This window comes from Nicotiana tabacum, chromosome 1, assembly GCF_000715075.1.
Source record: "Nicotiana tabacum cultivar K326 chromosome 1, ASM71507v2, whole genome shotgun sequence".
Taxonomy (NCBI): domain Eukaryota; kingdom Viridiplantae; phylum Streptophyta; class Magnoliopsida; order Solanales; family Solanaceae; genus Nicotiana; species Nicotiana tabacum.
The window spans coordinates 112,129,506-112,139,865 of NC_134080.1; positions in this window are offsets into that span (position 1 = coordinate 112,129,506).

A 10,360-nucleotide genomic window follows, 5' to 3' on the forward strand; every position below is an offset into this window, starting at 1 on the left:
TGCCTACGTATCCCCTCTTAAACGGAAATCAGGTCAAGTGTAGTTCAATTACATCAGAAAAGAAATGTGAAATAATCTAGGCATAGTATATCTTGACTGCGTCTGAATTGATTGGTTTTGGCCAAATTTCTCCATCCATTTCTGCAAGTGTGAGTGCTCCTCCTGTCAGGACCCTGTGAACCATGTATGGACCTTGCCAATTGGGAAAGAATTTCCCTTTGGATTCATCTTGATGCGGGAAGATTTTCTTCAATACCAGCTGCCCTGGTTCGAACTGTCTTGGTTTGACCCTTTTGTTGAAAGCTCTGGACATTCCGTTCTGATAAAGTTGGTCGTGACACACTGCGTTCATTCTCTTTCCTTCGATAAGGGCCAACTGTTCGTAGCAACTTCTTATCCATTCTGTATCGCTAAGTTCAGCTTCCTGTATGACTCTTAATGAAGGAATCCCCACCTCGGTTGGGATGACAACCTCGATACCATAAAACAGCATGTAGGGGGTTGCCCCGGTTGAGTGCGAACTGTGGTGTGGTACCCTAACAGAGAAAAGTGTAACTTCTCATGCCACTGCTTGTGATTCTCTACCATTTTCCTTAGTATCTTCTTAATGTTTTTGTTGGCGGCTTCTACGGCTCCATTCATCTAAGGTCTGTAGGCGGTGGAATTCTTGTGCTTGATTTTGAAAGTTTCACATATAGCTTTCATCATATCACTGTTGAGGTTGGCATCAATGTCAATAATAATGGACTCAGGAACTCCAAATCGGCAGACAATACGATCTTTGACAAAATCTTCGACGACTTTCTTGGTTACAGCTTTGTAAGATGCAACTTCTACCCATTTTGCGAAGTAATCAATGGCTACTAGAATAAACCGGTGTCCGTTCAAAGCGGTGGGCTCAATCGGACCAATAACAACCATATCTCAGGCGGCGAATGGCCAAGGTGAGCTTGTTACATTGAGCTTGTTTGGTGGCACTTTTATCATACTGGCATGCACTTGACATTGAAAATATATGCGGACATATTGAATATAATCCGTCTCCATGGTCATCCAGAAGTAACCTTCCATGAGTATTTTCTTGGCCAGAACGAAGCCATTCATGTGCGGACCGCAGGTCCTAGCATGCACATCCTCAAGTAGCTTAGAAGCTTCCTTTGCATCGACATACCTTAGTAAACCCAAATTCGAAGTTCTTCTGTACAAGTTCTCTCCGATGTGGAAGAAGTGATTTGACAATCTCCGGAGCGTGCGTTTCTGAGTGTGATTTGCATACTCCGAGTATTCTACTTTTGATAAGTACTCCTTGATGTCATGGAACCAAGGCTTTCCATCTGCTTCTTCCTCGACATGAGCATAATATGCCGGCTGATTATGGATCCTCACCGGAATGAGATCAATATAGTTCTTATCTAGATGTTGTATCATTGATGACAAAGTGGCTAATGCGTCAGCAAACTCGTTCTAAATACGGGGCACATGTCAGAATTCTATCTTTGTGAACCTCCATTTCAATTCCTACACATGGTGTAAATATGGCAGTATCTTAGAATTCTTGGTGGCCTAGTCTCCTTGTACTTGGTGCATAAGCAAATCTAAGTCACCGATCACCAACAACTCCTGAATGTTCATGTCGACTGCCATGTTGAGCCCTAGTATGCAGGCTTCATATTCCAACATGTTGTTGGTACAGGGAAATCTCCTGAGCCTGTCGAAGAATTTTCTCAAGTCTATTGTGTGATATGTGGCCCTCTTGGATTTGATAATGACATCGTCCACATATACCTCTATTTCCTTGTGTATCATATCATGGAAGATGGTTGTCATGGCCCTCATGTTAGTGACCCCAGCATTCTTCAGACCGAATGACATCATATTGTTATAGTATACACCCCCAAGGCATAATAAAAGCTACTTTTTCGGCATCTTCTTCATCCATCCAAATCTGGTGATAACCTGCGAATCAATCTACAAAGGATTGGAGTTCATGCTTGGCACAGTTATCGATCAGGATATGTATATTTGGTAGTGGGAAGTCATCTTTAGGACTTGATTTGTTTAAATCCTGATAATCAACACATACTCGGACCTTCCCGTCTTTCTTCGAAACTGGCGCAATGTTAGCTTACTATGTTGGGTACTCAACCACCCTGAGAACCTTGGCTTTGATATGCTTGGTAACTTCTTCCTTGATTTTCAAACTCATGTCTGGTTTGAATTTTCTACGTTTCTGCTTGACTGGCGGACACATGGGATTGGTAGGCAACTTGTGAGCTACTATAGAAGTGCTCAAACCGGTAATATCGTCATACGACCATGCGAAGATATCCTCATATTCCTTTAGAAAACGGATGTATTCTTCCTTCTCTGTTGGCGACAAGTGAATGATGATGCGGGTCTCTTTGACGGTGTCGGCGTCTCCCAAATTTACTGCTTCTGTTTCATCCAAATTGGATTTAGGCTTGTTTTCAAAATTCTCAACTTCTCTGATAATTTCCTCGGGTATCTCGTCTTCCTCCTCTGAGTCACTATTCTCATGTTGCGTTGTGTCACATTCTCTGGTTCATCAGAAAAAGTAATAATAACACTGTAGAAGGGAAAAATATAAAAATAGTAATGAATAATGATAAAGGATAAATGCATTTGATTAAAACTTTGAAAATTGTTCAAACAAAGCTTAGCTCGGTAGATCGAGCATTTATTTTGAAACAAGAAATCTTAAAACATAATTGCTAGAAATTTAAAATGCCTAGAATGGCTATAGATTCTGCCAAGCTATCAGGGACTCGGCGGGCTCGGGATGGTGTGGCGGTCCAATTTCTTAGAACAACTCCCTTTGCCACGGTCTGAATGGTGAGGCCTTCTTCTTCCTCCTCCTCAATTGTGGCACTGCAGTCCATATCCTCATCTTCCAAGAACAAATCCTTTAGTCCAGCTAGTGCTTTTTCTTCTGCAGTTCCCCATATTGTGTCTGCCTGATGAAAAGCGTGTTCCAAACATGGTACTGGTTGCTCAAGAGGGTAATACGGTCCATGCCATGGAGGCGACCACTCCCTGAACTCTTGCCATGTATACTGGTATCTGAGTCCAAAGGTGGTACCATGATTTTTTAGCCGTATTGGCTTGGTGATACCCTGGAGGTTCTTTCCCAACCCTTTGCTGGGTCCATATCCGGACCATGCTAGTATGCTTTCTATTTTGTTACTCCACCACTTATCCTTCTCGATAGCGTTGGCCTGTTCAATGTGATGATATGTTTCCCCTTCTAGCTTCCTTCTATGTCCAATAGCCAGAATGGTTTGACTAGTATAGATGGGGTTACTCCCATCTCCATGAATGATTACCTCCTGACGGTTCCATTCGAATTTTATGACTTGATGTAGTGTGGAGGGCATGGCTCCAGCATCATGGATCCATGGGCGGCCCAACAAAAGATTATATGAGGCTGGTATGTCAAGCACTTGGAATTCAACGTCGAACCAAGTTGGCCCCATCTGCAAGCAAAGGTTGATTTCCCCGATCGTGGCCCTCTAGGACCAATCGAAAGCTTTTACATTCATGCTTCCGTTCCGTATTTTATGGAAACCTTTTTCCAACCTTTTCAGGGTATCCAGTGGACAAATATTCAGACTAGAACCTCCATCAACCAGGACCCTGGCAATGAACTTGTCTTCAAATTGTACTGTAATATGCAATGCTCGATTGTGATTCAGACCTTTGGGCAGCAGCTCATCTTTATGAAAGATAATCTTATGGCTCTCCAGCACTTGACCAACCATGTTGGACATTTCTCCAATAGTGATATTATTGGGTACATAAGCCTCGCTCAGTACTTTCATCAAGGCATTTTTGTGTGCCTTTGAATTTTGTAATAGTGACAGAATAGATATCTGAGCAGGGACTTTGTTCAAATGGTCAACAATAGAATAATATTTTGCCTGTACTTTCCTCCCTAGGTCATCTGGCCCGGTCTCAATGACAGGCTGCCTAGCAGTGGCATCCTTACTTGAACCTCAGAGGTGTTCAGGTGTGTAGACTTTTCCAGTTCTAGTCATCCCTTGTGCGGCATCAGATTCCTCTATCTTAGTCTTCCCTTTTCGCTGAGCTTCGATGATATAATCCCAGGGTATCGCTTTTAAGTTGAATGAGGGCATGGTTGATACCGTCACAGTAAAAGGTATGACCACTTCTACTTCAAATGGAGCGGAGGTGGCTACGGGCGGAGCTACTTGCACCTCGAATGGAAATGATGCAGTTACCTCAATGTCAATAGGTGCCTGAGTCTAAACCACGATATGAGTAAGTGTAACTACAACCTTAAAGTCATCGCCTTCTCGGATAAGCCCGATTGACCCTTCAAGTTCCCATTCCTCATTTGTTTCTATAACATGTACACTGTCACCTATATGATCAGGGAGGGGATTGTTGCAGACATTAGGTGAGGCTTCCTTTGCTTGTATGACCTTGTTGTCAATGAGTGTCTGGATCTTATCCTTCAATGTTCGGCACCCAGCAGTGGTGTGCCCTTTCATACCGAAGTGGTATGCATAGGTTTTGTTCGGATTGACCTATTGGGATGGATTTTCTTGCTCCACAGTGGGAATATGAGTGACATAACCTGCAGCCTTTAACCTTTCATACAATTGGTCGATGGGCTCAGCAATAGCGGTGTATTGTCTAGGTGGCTTGCGGTCGAAGTTGGGTCTTGATCTTGGATAATTTTGGCGAGTTGGTGGTGATTAGAAGTGAGCTGGTTGGGAATTATAAGTATGATGGACAATGGCTGGTTGGGAATATCTGGTAGATGGAGGTTGATATGTAGGTGGTGATGCTTGGTATATGGGTGGAGGTGTTTGATAGGTGGGTAGAGGTATTTGATATGTGGGTGGAGGTGTTTGGTAGGTGAGTGGAGTTTTTGGGCCCTAGGCCACCATTAGTGCCCCAACATCTCTCTTTTTCAATATGCCACCTGATTGTAGTGCCTTATTCGTGGCTTGCAGTGCCTCAAAATTCATTACTATCCCACTCTTGATTCCTTCCTCGATCCTTTCTCCGAGCTTGATGATATCAGAAAATTTGTGATTTTCGATGACCATCAATCTCTCATAATATTGTGGATCCTGTGCTCTGACGAAGAATTTAGTCATCTGTTCTTCGTCCAAAGTGGGTCTGACCTTAGCGGCTTCCAACCTCCAACGAGTAGCATATTCGCAGAAAGTCTCAGTAGGTTTCTTCTTGAGATTCTGAATGTAGAAGACTTCAGGTGCATTTTCTGTGTTGAACCTGAATCGGTCCATGAAATCCAACACCATGCTTACCCAATTGGACCATTTTTTGGGATTTTGGCTGATATACCAAGACAAAGCGTCCCCAGTAAGGCTCATCATAAAGAGCTTCATTCGAATCTTTTCATCCTTTCCAACCCCGACAAGCTTGTCACAGTAGGTCCTTAAGTGAACCCTGGGATCACCTGTACCATCGAACATTTTGAACTTGGGAGGTTTGTACCCCTCTGGCAATTCCACATCGGGCTGTATGCACAGATCATCATAGTTCAAACCGTCTATTCCTCTATCACCTTTAACACCTTGAACTCGGCTTGTTAACTTCTTGAGTTCTTCGGCTATGTTCTTAATGAGCAGGTCATTTTCGGAGGGTTCTAGTGCACAGGAGATTGGCTGGGTAGAATGTGGTATAGTTTCCACGTATATGGGGTTGCTCTGATGGGTGCCAGGGACTTGGGTATAGTGATGGTCATTGGTGGAGTTTTGTGGATCGGGAATGAGTGGCGGTGTATTTTAGGGAGTGTGGTAAGTGGTGGTTGGTGGGTACGGGATTGGTTGATGATGATGTTGTGGTGGAGTTGGTATTGGCAATGGATTGATATTTTGTGGTGGAGTTGCGTATTGATTTGGTGCGGTAGGATTTTGTGGCTGTGGGTTTTGTGTATTCTGAGGAGGTGTTGGGTGCTTTGTGTTCTGTTGGTGGATATCATGAACATTGAGGGTGAGTGATAAGTTTTCCAAATTGCGGACCTGCTCAAGTTCTCCTTGCAGTTCTAGTATATTTTGTTCCAGTCTCAGAACCAGGTCATTCGGGGTCGGAGTACTACGACCATCGGAAGTCTTCGCGTTCTCACCGTTTTCCTTTCGTATTCCACTTAAGTCATTCATCTTTGCTTTCCCTCTGCTTTTTGTGTTTCTTGGAGGAGGAGGAGGTGGAGGGCCTCTAGATCTGGTATGATATGCTGATGAGGCCAGTATAGATGAACCAACCTAAGGGGATGAGAATAATAATAAAAATAAACAAAAGCAAAAAAAAGGTAACAAGTTAGTGAAGATTCTGAAATGTTTGCAGTATCTAAACACATATTGCGAAATACAAACTTGTATCCTAATTTGGGAGCCTCATTGTGCCCGAGGTAGGCCTAGCGACAAATATATTTGGAGAACTTCAAATGCCAATAAATGCTTCATTTCATAATATAAAAGTAGACGAATCCAAAAACAACACTAACATAATAATAAAACAAGTTGTTACTGGCACTTGGCCTTATTACATTTTAAGAAAAGCAAGTAAATCTAATCTATTGGTCCCAGAAGGGCCTTCCGCAGATTCGATCTTCCGGACTCCATCAAATAGATCTCCTAGCTTGCACAGTCCCAGCAGTAAGTAGGATAGGGCCAGATGTCCTCCCTCAGCATTCTGGCAGTTTTCAATCCTCTTTATGACTTTGCCCTCCAGCTCTACTATTCCTCGCTCCAGATATTCCAGTTTCCTGTTGGAAGTGACTGCCATCTCTTTCCATTCCTCAATCAACTTCACGTTCCTCTCATGTATTTCTCGATGCTCATTTTTAGAGTCGTGGACCCTTTTTCACAACCTATTGTATTTGACTTGGGCTTCAGCTTCCTCGTCTATGATTCTGTTCCCTCGACCAGTCCCTGGCGTCACTGTTCCTTTCAGATTGTCCTCCAACCATGCCAGGTAGAGAGGCTCTCACCCTGCGTGATATCTGTCTGGCTCAACAGTGCTTTTCTCCACAATGATTTTGCAGTGCCACATATGCTGAGCTTGGCACTTGTAAGGTATGTCATCATCTTGGAAATCCGCCCTGAAATGACTCATCTTGACGACCCTTGGTACAACCTGTTTTCTACTTGCTTGACTCATAACTCACATGGAGACATATGGATATATCCCTCTTAACCCGATCAACACAAAGTGCGGAGCATCCCTGGATCTAATAATAAACTCGTTTGTCGGAAACCATTCAACCATCCACTGCACCTGTCCCTCGGTCAGATTGTTGAAGAACTCTACCCATTCACTGGCACTTTCCGGCTGAGCAAATCTATCTAGAATGTAGGTCATCTGCTTAGGGTGATGGAAGGCAATGTGGTCGTTCCAAGCCCTTTGCGGAAATTCTTGATGATAGCGACCATTTTGGAGATGCTTTAACAACCATAACTGCAGCAATAAATTACAACCCTCGAAATGTTTGACCCCTCTTTGACAGTGCTCCAGAGCCCTGTAGATGTCGGCTATGATCATGGGGACTATGGTATACGTCTGTCCATTAATCCCTTCCATCAGAGTTTTGGTGACCATGGCCAACCTAGTGAGGATTCTTCCCTTTTTCGTTAGGAACACTATCAGCCCTAGAAAGCACACAATGAACACAAACACTCTGCGGTGGATGTGACCCAGTGAAATGAGGGTGATCTCATCATGGTAAGTACGGAAAGACTTGTTATAGCCATACCTCTCGTACAGATATTCAAAAGGTATGTAGGAGTCCTTCAAGCGCAGTAGGTCGACATTCTTTTTCAACCCCATCATCTTCAAAAATCCCCTGCCCGTATGGTTTTCTGGAACCAAAAGCCCAGGACTGTACCAAGCCAACCCTGCAAGTCCTCCTATTTCCTCTAGAAGCGGTGTCATCTCTATGTCACTGAAACAGAACACAGCTCTTTCACTATCCCAGAATAGGGTAGCAGCCTCGATCAATTTGTTGTTTGGTTCAATATCTAGTAGGGAAGGCAAGTTACCCAGGTACTTTTTCACATGCTTCTTGTCAGTTGAGGAAAGATCCTCCCACCAATCTAGCAACAATGGGGGATGTTGCTAATCATACCGAATCTGGGGACCTCATGCCTTATTTTCTGCAAAACAAAAGGGTTAGGCCTTACCCCCCCACCGGACTCGACTATTTATACATTTATGATCAGCATATTGGCATTTAGTTCTCCAAATTAATGCACAGAACATGGTTGTGTCTGTTGGGATTATGGAAAATCCGATGGACTTTAGATAAGGCTTATCTTAAAGGATCATTATGTGGGCAACATAACTGATCTGACTAGGTTTGACCATGATGCATGCACAATTTAAACAGAGTAAGGTTTATATGGGATTTTAGATGGTACCCTTAAGCGGACAACTTGAGGGGGAAGGCACAGAACCGTCGACTGCACCGCTGATCGACTAGTTTTACTGCAAATAAGCCTTTCCGAATTTAAGGGTAGTAAATAGGAAGAGCGAAACCACTCATTAAAGCGTTGCTATAGGATTTGATACGCACAAGTGGAATATGATGTGGAGCATGATTTATGCAGCAATTAATAGCATGTAGTCAAGTATTTTCACGTAGGAAAAATTAATACAATATTTAAATAATTGAAAAAACAGTTACAGAAAAAGGAAAACAAAGAGACAAGTTAGTTTCATGAATAAAAGAAACATAAATGCATAAAAGAAAACGGACAGTTAAATTCAAATAAGGGAGAAGGGTATGGGATAAAGCATGCTTGGACTAATTCATAAAAACATAAGTTTGTTATGGTAATAACCTAAGAATATCCCCAGAAGAGTCGCCATGCTATCGCGCCCCCTTTCCCCCCCCCCCTTTTTGACGGGCGAAGAGGTCCGGGTTTCGACATTCACGGGGTGTAATGACTCAGTTCCGTTTGGGAATTGGGTATTTGAAGAGTCGCCACCTAACGGATTATGGTATGTTAGGGCATCTAGAGCGATTAATTCATTGGTTTGTATTACCAGAGATTAGGGTAAGAGCTCGAAGTAACCGCGAGGGGAAGGTGTTAGGCATCCCTCTTGGTCTACAACTGTGGGTCTCGGCCGAACTTGTATTCACAAATTAGTCCATATAAATAGTTGAATCAAACAAGTTGCAAGTAAAGCACGTTAGATAACTCAAGTAGCAAGATAAAGGTTTAAACAAGTTAAAAAACAAAGGTTTAAATAAAGAGAGGATTTGAGTAAAGAGGGGTCCTAGGTTGGTTATCCTATAGGATCACCCCAAGCAATGTCTGGTAAACACTCCTCAATGAGGGGCTACACGTGATATTAACATGTAGTCATCATATCCCATGTTTACCCTTCCCATCCCCTTATTGGTCATGCAAAGTGAGTGTCTGGTCAATGATTCATATTTCGTGCTGCTACCCGTCCCTTCTTAATGGTTCTGGAGGGAGTTAGGACCTCTACCTATAGGTTGTTCTAGACACACCCATAAGGTTTAGAAAGGCGAAAATTCTAAGGTGACAGTCAAAACATTTAGGACTTTTACACATAATGGGAGCAATTAAGAGGCTCAGAGTTTCCTCCTCAAACAAACATACAAGCAACACGACTCAAACACAGTTAAGGTCTTTTATTAGTCAATGTCCTAAAGCAGGCTATCTAAGTGAATATGCAGAAATAGACAAAACTTTTATACTCAGAATTTATACACTAGTAGTTGCCTAGGGACTCTTTTAAAAGCATGTTAGAATCAGAAACGTAATGCGACAGAGACAGTTTCAGAGAAATGCAATTTTTTTTTAAAACGCCCTAAGGCTAGCCTATATGCAGAATACTGGTGTCTATGTTAATGCAGCAACAAACAGATTTTGAAATAGACCACTTTAATACCTATAGGCATGATATCTAATGAGGTTGAGGCAGTTTGAAAAAACTTGTTTCAGAAAATGCTTAATACTTAATAAGACCAGTTTAAAAATGAACTAGGCGGAATGAAGTTGATTTATTAGACTAAATTAAATTATCAGATAGAATTGCGAGTAGAGATTCCTATAGGCATGATATCTAGGTAGATTACTGATTTTAATCGATTTGCAGCAACATACAGAAATACTCATTATAACTGAATCAAAATTGAGTCCTATAGGCATGGCATCTATTAGTAAACTGATTTAAGACATGATTGTTTGGAACCTATAAACATGGTTTCTAACATGCTAGAATGCAAACCTTATAGACATGGTTTCTACTCGATGAGCAAACAAACTTAAAAGTGAAATCCTATGGACATGATTTCTATTAGGCAAAGCAATCAAAT